At 39.5% G+C, this 16,538-nt stretch overlaps 1 long non-coding RNA gene across 1 annotated transcript; it reads left to right on the forward strand.

Moving 5' to 3' along the window:
- The first annotated feature begins 7,080 nt into the window (after nt 1–7,080).
- On the forward strand, nt 7,081–15,278 carry LOC113922980. Its single transcript, XR_003520128.1, has 3 exons — nt 7,081–7,248; nt 14,528–14,729; nt 14,952–15,278. It is a non-coding gene; the product is annotated as an uncharacterized LOC113922980 (long non-coding RNA).
- Nucleotides 15,279–16,538: the final 1,260 nt, after the last annotated feature.

Genomic DNA, 16,538 nt, shown 5'->3' on the forward strand with positions numbered 1-16,538 from the left:
TGAGGCTCAAATAAGTGAATAAGATATCTTTTAGTGTTAATTCATTGCATAAATGTTAAGTTTTTCTTCCTGTTTTTATTGACAGATTAATAAGAAAGATGACAAATTTCCATTACTTTGTATCTTTTTCAGAAGCAAGTGGGATATGATTTATGAATATAGTAAATGTGTTTAGCCATTTCACGTGTAGGCATTGACATTGAACTGGCTAAATAAATTGTTTCAGAAACAGTGAGGGAATTAATTATTATTAAAATCACAATTTTGTGGACTCTATCTGTATATTCACATTAAGCTCACCTTTAATCATGGTCCACTCATTTTGTGGGGGATTTTGCCGACGTTAGCATAATTTTATCCACAAAGCAATCTTGAGAGGCAGATATTTTTCGTGTTTTCAACATGGGGAAGTGAAGGGCACCCAAGTTCATTCAGTTAGCTGATATTTACATAAAAATGTAAATTTAACTGAAAAAAGCTGAAAAGAAGACAGTGTATGTATACTTGAAATAACATCACATATGAATGTATCTAAAGACCTTAAAAAGAATGGGAGATAATTTAAAGAAATATAAATGGTTCACAAATAATACTTAAACATTTTTTATCATGTCTTTTTAAAATTCTAAGAAAATTTCCCTCAAGGGAAATTTTGTTGGTGTGGCTTAAGGACAAAATAAAACAAAACAAAATAAAACACCATTACCCCAAGGGAAAATTAGTTTAAAAATCATTTCAACTCTGAAAGATATTAGTATAATTTAATAATAAAACCAGTCTTGCCACAAAAACAGAGACACTTTGACTTAAACCAACACTTAGGGGGCAGGGGGAGTGAGGATTATAAGCTCGCTGAAAATGCTAAGAAAAAATGGTACTGGTGATTAATAAGTCACTTATCATCTCCTAACAAAGACAGGAACACGATCCTGGAACATTTTCCTGTGTCAATTAACAGTTAATATGTTATCTGCTCAGTGACATTAAGATGTGGTTCCTAAAGCCCTTTACAAAGACATTAGGCTTTGATGAGTGACAGACAACAAGCCCAGACAGGCTAGGAAAGGAAATTTAATTATATTGCTTCTAAATTGTGCATCCTCTCGGTTGAACTTAGAGATTCAAATACCAAAGACTAACACTAGGCCCCAGATTTTCTTTAGGGAATGCTAAGTGATTTCACAATTTTGTGTCTGCTAGGGAGAGATACACTTCAAGGCAATCAGGTGGCAGAACCCCCAGGAGAATGAATGCCCTTGAATGAGGAGAGCAAAACCTGTCATTTGTTGCTTGAGAGGCATTTCAGAGAGAGGTGGGTCACTCTGGGACTCAGTAATTCTACACACGGTAGAACAAAGCAGAGATGGCTTTTGTCTGAGAAGTGATTCAAGAAACAGCTGTTCTCTTTATTTACTCAAGCAGGTTGGTCTCCAAGTTGGGGGTTCACGCAACACAGAGGTTGGCTAAAGACATCATCTAGGGGCTGGGAAGAAAACACTAGAACTCTTATTTACTTTTACCTAAAAATGTAAAAAAGGGGTTCAGCTTCCTAGCACCTACAGAATGGTTGTTACTGGTAATCCCCGTACCCTTCCTGGGTCTGTATGTTGGACGGCCTTGGATCTTGAGAAATGTGGAAGTTTTACCAAGTGGGGAATGGAATGCCACAAAAGGGAGAGGGGGAGGGGGCTATTATTCTCACTCTTTTGTCTCCTTCCAGAATATTTTGAGGTAGGATCTAGTAAGCGGCTCTTCAGATTATATGATCTTGTTTTAATGGATGCCCACTAAGTAGGTGGCTTGAAAATGCCCCTTGCAAAGAATTGACAGATTAAAAAATACTATTAATGTAAGCACAAGTGAACAATGATAGTGTTGACAGAGGTGGATTTTTGCCTTCTCCTGAGATGAGCTACCATGACAAGGGAAAATGATCATTTCAGATCTATTAAGAATTAAGGTAACTTTTTTCCATTGATCATGAATATTATTCAAAATGTGGACTCGTAGCCACTATTTTTCAGCTTTATTGAATTATAATTGACAAAATCATGATATTAAAAACATACAAGATGATGATTTGGTATATGCATCCAGTGTGAGAGGACTCCCCTAGCAAGTTAACTGACATATCCAGCCCCTTGCATATTTACCATTTGTGTGTGTGTGGGTGTGAGAACACTTAAGTTCTATCTACTCTCTTAGCAAATGTCAATTATACAATACAGTGTTATTATCAGCTACGGTCACCATGTTCTTCTACATTAGATCATCAGACCTTCTTTTTTTTTAAAGATTTTATTTATTTATTTTTGTGAGGGGGGAGAGAGAGAGAGAGAGAGAGAGAGAGAGAGGGAGCGAGTGGGGGGAGGGGGCAGAGGGAGAAGCAGACTCCCCGCTGAGCAGGGAACCCGATGTAGGACTCTATCCGAGGACCCTGAGATCATAACCTGAGCTGAAGGCAGACGCTTAACCTACTGAGCCACCCAGGCACCCAGACTTTATTCATCTTATAACTGCATTCTTTGACCAACCTCTCCCCATTTCTCCCACCCCCAGTCCTTGGCAATCACTTTTCTACTCTGTTTCTTTGAGTTCACTTTTTTAAAATTCCATATATAAGTGGTACCATAAAGTATTTGGCTTTCTCTTTCTAGCTTGTTTCACTCAACAACATAATGCCTTCTAGGTTCATCCAGGTCAGAAATGACCAGATTTCCTTCTTTTTAAAGGCTGAATAGTACTACATTATGTGTATAGATCCCACATTTTCCTTATCCAGCCATCTGTCGACAGATACTTAGGTTGTTTCCATGTTTTGGCTGTTATGAACAATACTGCTATGAACATAGGAGTGCAGAGAGCTTGTTGACATCATGATTTGATTTCCTTTGGATATACACGCAGAAGTGGGATTACTAGATCACATGAGAGTTCTATTTTTACTTTCTCGAGAAGCCTTTAGGCTGTTTTCCACAGTGGCTGCACCCGTTTCCATTCCCACCAACAGTGCACAAGGGTTTGCTTTTCTCCACATCCTTGCCAACACTTGGTATCTCTTGTCTTTTGTTAGTGATGGGTCCTCCCCCCAAGTGTATATGTATAATGGGTATTTGTGCCTTTGTAGGGTACTGCTCTTAGCTATGTGAGCTATCTTAGTGTTTCAGGGCTGCCGTAACAAAGGACCACAGACGGAGTGGCTTAAACAACAGAAATGCATTTCCTCACAGTTCTGGAAGTTAGAAATTCAGATCGAGGTATCTGTGAGGTTGATCTCTTCAGAGGCCTCTTTCCTTGGCTTGTGGATGGCTGTTTTCTCCCTCTGTTTTCACATGGTCTTTTCCTGTGTGCGTGCGTGTCTTTGTCCAAACTTCCTCTCATAAGAATACCAGTCAGATTAGGACCCAGCCTAAAGACCTAATTTTAACTTCATCATCCTTTTAAACACCTCTTCTCCAAATATGGTTACATTCTGAATTACTCGTGTGTGTGTGGGGTAGAACTTTAACGTGTGGATTTGGGGCCATAATTCAGCCCATAACAGTAGCCATTAGAGTCAACTATTAAAAATAAACTGAATGTATAAATAGATTTTCAAATCACTGATCACATTTTTAAACCAAGATTTTATTTTAATTTTAAACATTTTATTTATTTTTTTGACAGAGACACAGTGACAGCAGGAACACAAGCAGGGGGAGTGGGAGAGGAAGAAGCAGGCTTCCTGCAGAGCAGGGAGCCCGATGCAGGGCTTGAGCCCAGGACCGTGGGACCACGACCTGAGCTGAAGGCGTATGCTTAACTACGGAGCCACCCAGGTGCCCCTAAACCATGATTTTTTAAAAAGAAGCATATTTTTCAAAGTTTTGTACCAATAATAAATACAAACTATTTAACAATATCTTGTATTCCAACTTCACCTTATCTTTAGGAACTTTTGGTTTGGGTTTATGTTCTACAATACAATAATTTATTACATTAATTTATTAATTTAACAAACACAGTGAAGTCCCAATTATGTGCAGGTACTCTGTTCTAGGCACCTGGGCCCCATCAGAGGAGAAACCAGATCCTTGCCCTTTTGGAGCTTATATTCTAGCGGACGAGAGACTGACACTGAGTCAAGAGCATTGTAATTAAGACTAAAGGACTTATCTCCAGCAGCTGGGAGCATTGCAAACTGTCTGCCCTCAGCTGTCAGCCCTCTTTGGGAATCGCCCTTGGCTGAAGAGAGCTACCTCACCCAAGGTCATGGATTCTTCCTAGTGCAGCCTGCATCTGAAGACCATGGAGATGAAAAGGCCCAGATGCTTAGACTCAAGGCCATTCCATCTGAGGGCTCCCTGCGAGGTTGGCTGAGGACTTGGTTCAGCCTGATTCACAGTTCAGCGTCTCCTGCTGCCCAGTGCTGCTTCTATTTCCCCTACTGTCCCAGTCTGTTTCCTGTGGAACCCCACATGAAACAATGTTGTATTGTGTTGTATTGTACTATTTCATGTTAATTACATTACCTTATATTATATTATGTTGCATTGTTATGTTAATCACCTTAGCTTACATTGCATTATAGGTTATATGATATTGTATTATTTATGGTTTGTCTCCCTCTTTAGAATGCAACCTCCGTGAGAGCAAGTTCATTATCTCTGTTGTTCACTGCTCTGTCCACAGCTCCCAGAACGGTGACTGAAAGTATTAGTCCCCCAATACATATTCGTTAAATCAGTGAATAAAACTTGCAAAGTGGGAATAAAAACAGTACTGACTTCACAAGCTCACATTGTGACAACCCATGTGCAGGCTTAGCATAGAGTCTGTCATATTATAAGTGGTTAATAAAAGTTGGTAATTATTATGATGTTCCTTTTGAAGATGATTTATCACTCTCATTTTTTTCAAAGCCTGTGATTCAACTCTATTTGTCCATATGTTAATTAATCAAACCTTTATTGCCAAGTACGGCATTAGGAACTGGGGCTACAGAGAGGGTAAGAAACATCCCTGCCTTTAAAGAGAATCCAGTTTACTGGCCCAGTCCCGGGTCACATCTCATTAGTGATTTCGTATTTACCCACTTATAAAGGAGCTTGTTTGTTATATTCCTGCCTTTCTCAAGCACTCTGAGATGTGAGCATTAGTACCTGTTTTCCAAGTGATATTTTCTTTTATAATTATGGGGGCAACTGATATCTGTTCACATTAATTACTGGCAACTAACTAGAAATCGGACGAAAAGATTGTTTGAACTGATATGATCGAATTCTCTTAATCTGCTGGCTGTTTCTTATTATTATTTAAAAATCAATGAGGGCAATTGGAAAGGATTTTATTTGCTCACATTTGGGGTGAGATTTTTTTTTGGCTAAAAGGTTCCCAGAACTTTCTCATTTACTCATCCTTGAAGACTGTCCAGGTATTCCCTTCTCCAGGAAGCCTTCCCAGGTTACATTAGCTATCTCTCCCCTCTGCCCCCACTATACCAGTGGTAGGTTAAGCCTTTGTAGTACTTGGCATATTTTGTTGGAATTCTGCTTATGAATCCGCCTTCTTCACTAGCCCAGGAGCTCCTCTAGGATGAGAAACCTTGCCTTATTTATTACTGTGTCTCTTGTACCTATCATGTTGCCTGGAAATTAACCACAGTTGGAATAATAGGTAACTCTTGTCGTGGAGGCAGGCACTTCTGTAAGTGCTCTACAAATCCTTTTACAATCTTCTGAGGTAGGTATTATGATCATCTCCATTTTACGAAGGAACTGAGGTCCAGAGATCTTAAATAACTTGGCAGGATCACCCAGCTAGTAATGATCCACATGGAATTTGAACACAGAAAACAGGGTTGTGGAGCTCAAATGCTTACCCTACTGGTGAATGCTTTTTGAATTGAACTATGCGTAGAAACTATTTTACATAAGGGAAGAACCATGACAGGAAACTTTAACCACAATTTAAGCTTAATACTTTCTTAGGTTCAGAAACTTTCATAAGTATGTATCGATTCTCAGAAGTAGAGCTTTTGTGTATTTTCTCTTTTAGAGTAGAGGCTCCCTGGTTTAACGAAGTCTTGACTTCTATATTGCTATCGTCTTCTGAGAAAGGGTCACGTATGATAAGCTTTGGCCCTGCTCCATAGCCTGGGACAAGATCTATACTCAGGAATAACAATAATGTGAACCAACCTTTGGTGGGCATTCACTGTGTAACTGTGTGAATGCGGCCAGACACACCCAGCTTGTTAGTGGTGAGACGGGGATTTGAATGTGCAGCACTCACTGCTCTTAGCCATGAAACCATCCTGCTTCAGAGGGGACCTTGCTTTGAGGACCCTCTACCCACAGGCTATAGCTCCGTAGCCAGAGCACTGGGTCATGCTCCTTCATGTTGTGGCCATCCTTCTTTCTCTGTCCAGCATTCCGACTCTTCTGGGTCTGGGTTTGTAGGTCTTAGTCCCTGTGGTTGAGTATCTAGTGCATATTCCTGCTGGGTACTGTTTCCTAGGACTCTCAGCAATGGCAGGTTTTTAGATATCTGCCTCTCTCAGTAGTCGTATTGCCTATAGAGCCCTGATGCACGCATATAGATTCGTTGATCGTTTTAGGTCAGGGAGGGACCCCAAAAGTCACTGATTACAACTACTTGGCAGATACTTGGAAACAGCTCAACATTCCTGCCAAGTGGTGATGTCAATGTTCTTGAAGAAATCATTTCCATCTTTTGATTGTTCTAGTAGAACATTCTATGTTGAGGGGTCCTCATAACTTCCACTCCCAGTTTTGATTATCCAAAACTGAATCCATTTTCTCAGTAACAGACTTTATAATATTTAAAAACAAGGCTATGTTCTCATGAGTGTTCTTAATATCCATCCCCACATCATTTTTCTTATTAGATATTGTTTCAAGTCCCTTCCCTCTGCGCATACAGGAAAAGGGAAGAGAAGATCGTTTGGAGTCAGACACACCCAGCTTTGAATCCTGCCTCCTCTACTTACTGGCGTTATGTGTTTCAGTTTTGGTTTCTTCATTCGTCACATGCTGATAATGACACAGAGTTTAAAAGGGGGTTGTAAAGATTAAAGAGGTGAACTACAACACTTGACCCAGAGCAGACACTCAAATAAATGGTATTTGCCATTATTTTTGTTATCATCCTGCTTTTACAAGTGGGGTTTGAAGAGCCAACGCTGATACTCAGGTGGGATCTAACCATCACCAAACGGAGTGAGATTGTCATCCTCCAACACCAATGGTAAGGATGATACTAGTAAAAACCGTGGCTTTCCCTTATTGCTTCTCCCATGCCACGCTTGGTGCTGATGTTGATCCTGAGATCCTTTCAACCATCCTGGAAGGTAGGTCATATTCTCCTTTTACATCCCGGAGACAGGTGACCTGACCAAGGTGACACAACTAGAAAATGAAAGGGTTGGAACACACTGTTGTGTCTGACACCAGAGAACTTGCTGCCTATAATGTCTGACCTTTACTAATTGATCCTGTGGTTGGCCGTCAAACACACGGACTTATGCAGAGCTTACTCTTAAAGGAAGCCTTTCTTTCTCCCCTGCCATTGGACATTGTGAAGCAAGATATCATCCATCTTCTACTCAACAGGCATTTTTGTTTGTTTGTTGTCCAGATGCAGGTGTATTAGTTTCTGACGGCTGACACAACAAAATACTACAGGCTAGGTGGTTCAAACAATAAAAGTTTATTTTCTTACAGTTCTGGAGGCCGGAGGTCCAAGATCAAGGTGTCGGCATATTTGGTATCTTCTGAGGCTTCTCTTCTTGGCTCTCAGATGGCCTGGCCACCTACTTGCTATATTCTCACATGGTCACCCCTCGGTCTGTGGGTTGTCTGTGTTCTAATCTCCTTTTCTTCTAGGGGTACCAGTCAAGACTGGATTAGGGCCCACTCTAATGGCCTCATTTTAACTTAATCCCCCCTCTAAAGGCCCCATCTTCATATATGTCATATTCTGAACCACTGGGAATTAGGGCTTCAACTTGTGAATCTTGGAGGGACACAATACAGTTCCTAACAGCCAGCTCACACATTTATCTCACTAAAATCCCCCTTTTGTTAGATTTGATTTATGGTTCATTCATTGAGAATTTTTTTCAATCCTGATTTTGTTCACTGGTATTCATACCATTCTTTCTAAACTGGTGCCATCTATAAAGTCAATATACTTTTTGCTCTATATCTCCCCATTGATGAATACAAATGTTGGAGAAAACAAATGTGATCATGAAGCTGGACGGATGGAGCTAAATGGCTTTATCCAATTTGATGCCCTCTTACTGCCTGTCTGACCCCTGTGGGTTTCTCTGGTCTCCATTTTCCTGGATATCTATGGTTTGGTCTGTGTGGCCATTCCCTGCACACTGGTTTCAACTTAATAGATGAAATGCAGGTACGGTGTTTAGGCCTATTCTAATGAGAGCTTCACTCAATTTGGTGGTTTTGATAACAGAGAAAACATCAGGTAAGGAGTAAACAAGATGAATTCTAGTCCCTGTTTTATAATTACCTGTGTAATAATAATCTCTTGAATGCTCAAATTCTCACCTGAAAAAAGTGGGATAATACCTGCCCTACTTCAGGCTTTATAGAGTTGGTATCAGTGGGTGTTCCTATGAAATGTCTTTGTGGAGACTCCATAGAGGCAAAATGTTAGCACTCTATGACAGATTGTTGGCAGGCATTTGAAGATTCACATCTGTTAGCCTATTCTCAGGCCAGCTGGTCCCAGCACCAGCCAGAAGATGCCTAAAGCATCCACTCCTTGAGGTTGACCATTCTCTCATCATTTCTTTGTGTTGGGGCTTTTTGCAAGAGAAATACAGCACAAATTTATTTTCAAAAATTAAAGTGAATTAAAATAGAGCTGCTTGAAAAATTCAGAGTGGACCTAAAATTATAAATCATTGACCTAGAACATGCAGATCAAGGTTAATGTCCTGAACCCAACAAAATTAGGAAGATAATTCTACTTTAGAGTCATCCTGTGATGCGTTTCTAAGCCAAATAGAGGAAACATGTTAGAATATACATCCTCATTAGCTGGATAATCAATATGTAGAACAGGTACATTCTTAAAGCTTCCTGGAAAATGAATTCCTGAAGAGTTAATCTTATTTTACTACTGATTCCTACTGTAATTCAGAGAGACTGTATGTTACATCAACAGATTGTAAATAAGCTTCCTGAGTCATCTGACCATTCAGGATAGAACCTAGTCTCCCTAAATTGTGTGAGGCCATAGGTAGACACCCATAAACCTTAAAGGGAGTTAAGGTAGGGGAAGATGAAGAGGGGACTTGCATTTATTGAACATCTACGTGTCAGATTTATAGGCTCTTTTAAATTCTCATTTAATCTTGACAACAATTCTGAGGTAACACAAATACAGCAGCTGGGGGGAGAATATATATAACCGTTGGAAATGTCAATGTACTCAAAATCAGCTCCCTAAATTGTGAACCACTTCTGTTGATTCTATTTGTAGCATATAGCATTGAAAAAAAAAAAACTTAAGATTAAAAGGAAAAAGCTCGCTTGCTGTTCAGGAGGAGGGCTTCTGTCTTAACTGGGTAGCAGGCCACGTCAACCACCTGGTGATTGACGCTACTCTGTGTAAGGCTGTCATTACCATCCCACTGCTTCAGATGAGGAAACTGAAGCCCAGAACAGCTAAATACCTTTCTGGGCCACAAAACCGGTCCGTATGTATTGGAGTTGGCATTCAAAGCCACATTGGCTTTTCGAGTGTGCACTTTTGCACCATGCCTTGAAAATGTTGGACTAGCAGACCTCGACTCTCCTCTCTGCTCTTAGGCGCTGATAGATGAGTTACTCACTTCCCTAGACTTCGGGTTTCACGTTCCTTCACCACAGTATGGGGGTGATTTTAGCATGGATCAGCTAAATAATCTTTTCCAGTCTTTGGAAAACACAGAGGGTGATACAAATGTAAAGTAGTATTTTTCAAAAAAACTCTGAAACAAGATTATATATTAAGTTCTTTTCCTCATGTAGAAGGCTTAGAATCTAACAGTGCTGTCCAGTAGAACATTCTGTAATGACGGTGTCCCAGATCTGTGCTGGACAGTGCAGTAGCCATTCCGTACATGTGGCTAGTGGGCAGTTGATGTGTAGCTACTATTACTAAAGATCTCAATTTTCAATTTTGTGGACTTTTTGGGATGCCTCAGTGGCTCAGTGGGTTAAGCGTCTGCCTTTGGCTCAGGTCATGATCTCGGGGCCCTGGGATCAAGCCCTGTGTTGGGCTCCCTGCTCAGTGGGGTCTGCTTCTCCCTCTCCCTCTGCCCACTCATGTTCTCTCTCTCTCTCTCAAATAAATAGATAAAATCTTAAAAAAATAAATTTTATTGACTTTTACATAATTTAACCTTAAATTTAATTGCTATATATTATTAGTGGTTGCTCTTAATGCACGGTGCATAAGGTTGGATGATTTCACACATAGATGTGGATTCTGAACTAGTTCATTTTTATGTACTCTCTGCATGATCAATAATCTTGGATGCTGTAGGTGGTAAACTGAAAGGGGTGTTTTATACTTCCCTTAGTCCTCAGATCCCCGAGTCATGAGTATTAGGTTTGTCGATTTAGTTTTAAGCAAACTCAGGCTATTTTAAAATATCCTGACTCCGGGTGGACTTAATCATTGAAATAATATTTGTTGGACGAATGTCCATAATGCAGTTAGTATATGTTGTTCCCCTCTCCGTGTCTGAGCCTTTCTTATCTGTATATGGCTGAGGGAATCATATGCTACAGGCTTGCACTGAGGTTTAATGGCATCCAGCGAGTGGAAGTCTCCAGCACAGCATGTAGTAGGGCCATTTAATGTTCGTTTCCCTTCCCTTCTCCTTGGGAAGAATCGCTGCTTGTAAAGGAGAGAGCATGGTAACTAGTGATCCGTCTACTTGTTCATCACAGTGGGGGCTCCTTGCCAGCCCATTCATTCATCCTTTGGGATGATCTTTAACTGTGTGATTTAGCTTGCATTTGTGATTTTTTAAAAATATGAAACCAGAGGAAATATTCTCTTCCCTCCACAATGCTATCTTCCCCCATCCAAAAATGACTCATTGCAAAATATTTAATTGGGAAAATCTTAATTTCTATAAATATGAAGAGTCCAACTGGTCTGAAATAACCATATGATTTTTTTTTGTTTGTGCATTTTATAGTTAACTGGAAGAGGTGGGTACTCTTTCTCCTCACCACCTCAGTATGTGGGAAGCTGTGAATCAGCACAAGTATAAATCTTCACACCCAGCCCCCTCCAAAAAAACTTATATTAGGACAGTGACTACAGACATCCTTAGCTTTGTGACTCAGTAGGACATTTTTCTTCAGCACTATAGTCTTAATCATCTACTTTCTGGAAATAGAAAGAGAGAGAGAAAGAAAGAAAACTGTACTAACAGAAGTTCTAACAAACTTAAAAAGGACTCCTTTGACCTTCTATCCAAACTGACTGTCCTTATCAATTTGTGGAAATTCCTGTTCCATTGATACAGAATGTCATGCTTTGATTGCATCTGGCTGAGTAAAGAACTGTACATTTGCTTTCTTCTAATTGATGAGATTTGGGGGAAGAGAACAATTTTCCCCAGAGATCCTGAAGCCCTTAGCGGCAATTTTGCCTTTGATCTTATCTCTCTGCTTTTCCTTTTTAACTCAAAGTTAATCTTCAATTCAGTTCCTCCCTCTCACTCAGAAAGATCCCATAATAATTTTCTAAGTGAGAGCATAAACTATATTTCCAAAGGTAATCATTTTGAGGTCAACTTTAAAACATTGTAAAGGGAAACTAAAAATATTTCTCTTATATTCCTTTTACCCTGACAAAACAAGTTTTATTTTAGTTCAGGCATTATTGCCCCTAATAGGCATAGCAACACATTTGTCACTTTGTTTTAAAGTCGTTTTTTTAGCAAAGACAAAAAGAAAGGTTACAGCAACAAGCCACAACAGTACTGTTCAAATAGAAGAGAATTTTCAAAAATAGATTAAAATTAGATTAGAATACAGTTTGGAATCTAAATTTGCCACCATACAAGATTGTTTTCACACATAAACCTGTTAGAGGTAGTAGAGGATTACTGTGAACCATAGTATAATGAAAACCACTAGAATAGGTATCAGGAGCAGTGGGTTCTTGTCTGAGTTCTGCCCGTCAAATACTTGTGTGATCCTGAGTGGATACTTTAGACTTCCTGGATTTCTTTTCTCAACCATGAAATAATACATTGGAGTTTCCAAATCTTATGACTCAAAGGATTCTATTTTGTATAATTCTGTGTACGCAGGCTTTTGTATATAGAAATAAAAGTGCAAGGGCTCCCTAGTCAGCAGGTCATGCTCTGGGGATTGAGCTGGAGGATCGGTAGCGGATGTGTTCCCATCTAGCTATGCGTTCTCTGATGTGATTCTCCTCGGAGCCAAGGGCAGATATTTCTCTTTCCTGCTTGTGATGAGGCATCCTGTCTGTGAGCATGTTAACTTTGGTCTTCTTGGCATTAGACTTGAACCAATTAAATGAATGATGTAGCAAGTGCAGTTGTCACAGAGTTTACACCCAATAATGGCCCCAAAGGGTTACACATGGCTACTCCTTGACCTGGTAAAAGGCAGTTACAGAAATTAACCAGGAGATTGGAAGCTGCCAGAAGTCATTTCTCAATGAGTCATTTGTCACTGTTAACAAGAGAGCTAGGAACGAGTGGAAAATGTTATTTTTAAGATAACTACATTTCAATGGATGAGCAAAAAGTTGTCAGTCAGCTCTTGTGAGTAGCAGTTGGGTCACTTCGGAGCCAAGAATTCCTGCTTCTGTAGGAGGGCTTATGAATTCCTTTATTCAAACATCTTTCTAGTTACCAGTTTCCCAAAGCATATATAGATACACCACCCTCTCCTATTGATGTGTAGATGGAAAATGGGGGATGAAGGGTACAATCAGACCGGGGAAATCTAGCCTGGATTTCATCCTTTTTCCAAATTTTTTTTTCCTCATTGTAGAGCAAAGCTGTTGTTAGATAATGTCTCAAGATCATGTCTGCTCTAAATATCAGTGACTTATGAACCCAATGACCATAAGTAAGTGGTAAAATCACAGACCCTTCCTGTTGATCCTAAAATCAGGGGAAAGGGCATTTGTTTGTAATACCTGTGAGTCAACAAATTATACCTCCAAACTATGTAATTATGATACACTTGTTCTAGGCATTGTGATAGATGAATGATAAACTCCTAAGTCCTACATATTAAATTAGTCTTAATTAGCAATTTAATTTAAACACTTCTATTAGATAATTGCTTACTTTCAAATCCTTATCTATGGAAGGGTGATTGACTTGTTTTCTATTGGCTATGAAACTTACATGTAAGCTTTCTGTAATTGTGAGATAAAGAGTTTACAGGCATGTAAATATTCCAAGAAAGAAAGAAACAAAGGGGAAAGAGTATCTCACAAAAACCTCCACTCTTTCTATACAAATAAGGATATCCTTCCTGGTGTAATATTCTAGAAAACTTGCTTATTTTCTTCAAAAGGTATTGGACTGAAGATTCAGAGGAAGCCACTGGCTATCAGCCATGGTGCTGTAACCGTTACTTGTAATGTACATTTTCCTGGGGAATGGATCAGAGAAATCCATTATATTTAAAAAGGCAGTTTATTTGCCGGGTGTTATGTGTTTGTACAATTGTGAAGCATTTTTCAGAATTTAGATAATGAGTCCAACAGTTGAAATGATTACAGACAGCCTTGTCATATCTGTAGTCGAACGAACGCCAAGATCCTCGGGGGATGGCAGAACCACCAAACACCAGCCTGTCGGTTCAGCAAGCACTTGGCGCTCTCTCCATGGTGCCACTGGTTATCCAGAAAGACTGAGGCTCTTGGGAACAACTGAAAGATAAGCTATGGTAAGGGAGTTATCAGGTTAATAAACAAGGGATTCAGAGACAGGCCCTGAGATGAAAGGTTGAAAGGCAAGGTTTAAATAGCCACTTTATTTGTTATCGCTCCTAGGTCTGTCAGAGAAGAACATTCTTGTGCAATACTTCAGATCACAGTTTATCGTAAGGACTGTGCACCAAAGGACAATGCCTTCTACTGATTAGCACTTCTTTTTAGTCTGAATGAGCAGATCCTGTGTGTAGACGATTTAAGCCGTAAGTTATCATGGGTCAGAGATTGTGATTTTCCTAAGTCCTTCGCTAGTTCTTCCTCCTGGACCTCGAAACCTTCCTCAGGCAATGGTTTTGTGTGCTAGCTCGGTTTCTAGGTGGGGAAGGCCACAGCCTTCTTAAATCTTTAGGCTACTTGGTAGGAGCTGACAATCTCTGCATGACTTCTGACCCTTCCAACAGGGACTATCATGGCTATGCACCGTATTACTTAGACGAGCCAACATCTGACCTTTTTAACTGCAACACGAGGACGATTCATAAAGCCACGAATTGCTGTTTTCTTTTGCCAGGACACCTACCTGGGTATATCCAATTCAGAAGCCAGAGATCACAACAGTCCTAGTTCCACACAGTGAATTTCTGGTTAGTGAAAACCAGAACAAAACCAAAACAAAATGACAACCACAAAACTTCATCTGATTTATAAAATCAAGAATTTGATTTGTATGAACTCCAGAATTTCAAGGATCATACCTTTGCCAAAAGCTAGATGTAAGTAATATTTTGGATCTTGTCTATTCCAGAGTTGCTAAGAGTTTAACTGATGGGCAAGTAGTTTTTGAGCATCTGTTCTTTCTGTGTGATCTGGAAGATGCAGGTGGAATCACAGAGTTACGGATGATGAGCCAGATGAGAATATGGCAGGTGTGTCAGAGGCTGTTAGAGGTCACCGAATAGTAACTGCTCCTTTTTCTCCCCCTGCCTTCCTTGCAGGTAGGTTGGAGCCATATGAAGAGTCCTGGCCAATGAATGGTGAGCAGAAGTGCTTTTTTCTGTGTCACTTTTGTGCTGACATCTAAGAGCTGGTGTGCTTCCTCCATTTTTTTTTTTTCCCCTAAGAGTTCCAGATGGCATAGCGCTAAGATGGAGGATGGTGATAAGAGAGAGAAATAAATTCTCACTGGATTAAGTCACTGAGATCTGGGGTTTGCTATTGTAGCAGCTAGCATCAATTGCCTTGATTAATATAATAGGTGATACTCTTAATGTTAGAAAGTTATTGGACAAACTGGGGCCATTATCCAGACCAAGAAATCACAGATCTGACTCTGAATCAGAATCAACTGGGGGAGCTTTAAAAAATTCACATTTCTGGACCCACATAAGATTTACTAACAACTTTGGGGTAGGGCACGTCAATAAAAATTTTTATCGAGCTTCCTCAAATGATTCTAGATCATTCCCTTCAATTCTGAATTCTTTTTTTATTTTTAAAACTTTTAAATTTATTTTATTATTTTGTTTTTTTTTTAAAGATTTTATTTATTTATTCGTCAGAGAGAGAGAGTGAGAGCACACAGGCACGGGGAGTGGCAGGCAGAGGGAGAAGCAGGACTTGATCCCAGGATGCTGGGGTCATGACCTGAGCCTAAGGCAGGCACTTAACTGACTGAGCCACCCAGGCGTCCCTGGTTTCTTACTTCTTAATACCTAAATCTCTTTGATTATTTTCTGGAGTGATGAGATGGAAGATTAAAAATGATTGGAGAGAATCAAAGTTTTAGAGCTAAAACGAATCAGCTGTAGACTATAGACTCCAAGGGCCAAATCTAGCCCACACTCTGTTTTTGTAAATAGAGTTTTATTAAAGTGCAGCCACATTCATTTGTTTACACGTCCTCTATGGCCACTTGCAGTACAAAATCAGAGTGTAGTAGTTAACAGTGGAAAGCCTAGCCTGGAAAACCTGAAATATTTGTTATCTAGCCCTTACAGAAAAAGTTTGCAGACTGCTGATTTACATAATTGTTTCTGTGCTTGAACAGGCATGAGCTCTTGATTTGGCCCTGCTCATAATTGGAAGACTCAATTCTCAGCACTCTAAGTGTAAGAAGGGCCCGTCATGGAAAGTTATTTAACTTTTGGATCAGCTGCACAGTATCGAATCTCCATGCTCCAAGGAACACTTTAAAAATCATACAAATTCCCTTAGGGAGAACCATCAGAAATACAACCATAGGAAGACAATCATTTTAATAGAATCTAGAAAGAGCTGGATGATATTTAAAGGGGGGAAAATGACAATTTCCAAATGTCTGGATTCTTGTAGTTTTTTTTTCTACAAATAAAATATGAAACAGGGTTAATATTTAATGGTAATCAAGTCACACTCCTGTACACATTTTCTTTAAAGTTTATCTTTCATTCATGATCAATTTACATCAAGGGCTTTGTACAACCAAAAAGTTTAAAAAAATAATTTGTATTTAAATATGTATGTACATTTAAATAAGTATACTTAAATATACACACTTTATATTTATACATAAATATAAACTTTAATGCTGTCTGGTCCTGGGA

The sequence above is a fragment of the Zalophus californianus genome, chromosome 9 (assembly GCF_009762305.2).
Source record: "Zalophus californianus isolate mZalCal1 chromosome 9, mZalCal1.pri.v2, whole genome shotgun sequence".
NCBI classification, from domain to species: Eukaryota; Metazoa; Chordata; class Mammalia; order Carnivora; family Otariidae; genus Zalophus; species Zalophus californianus.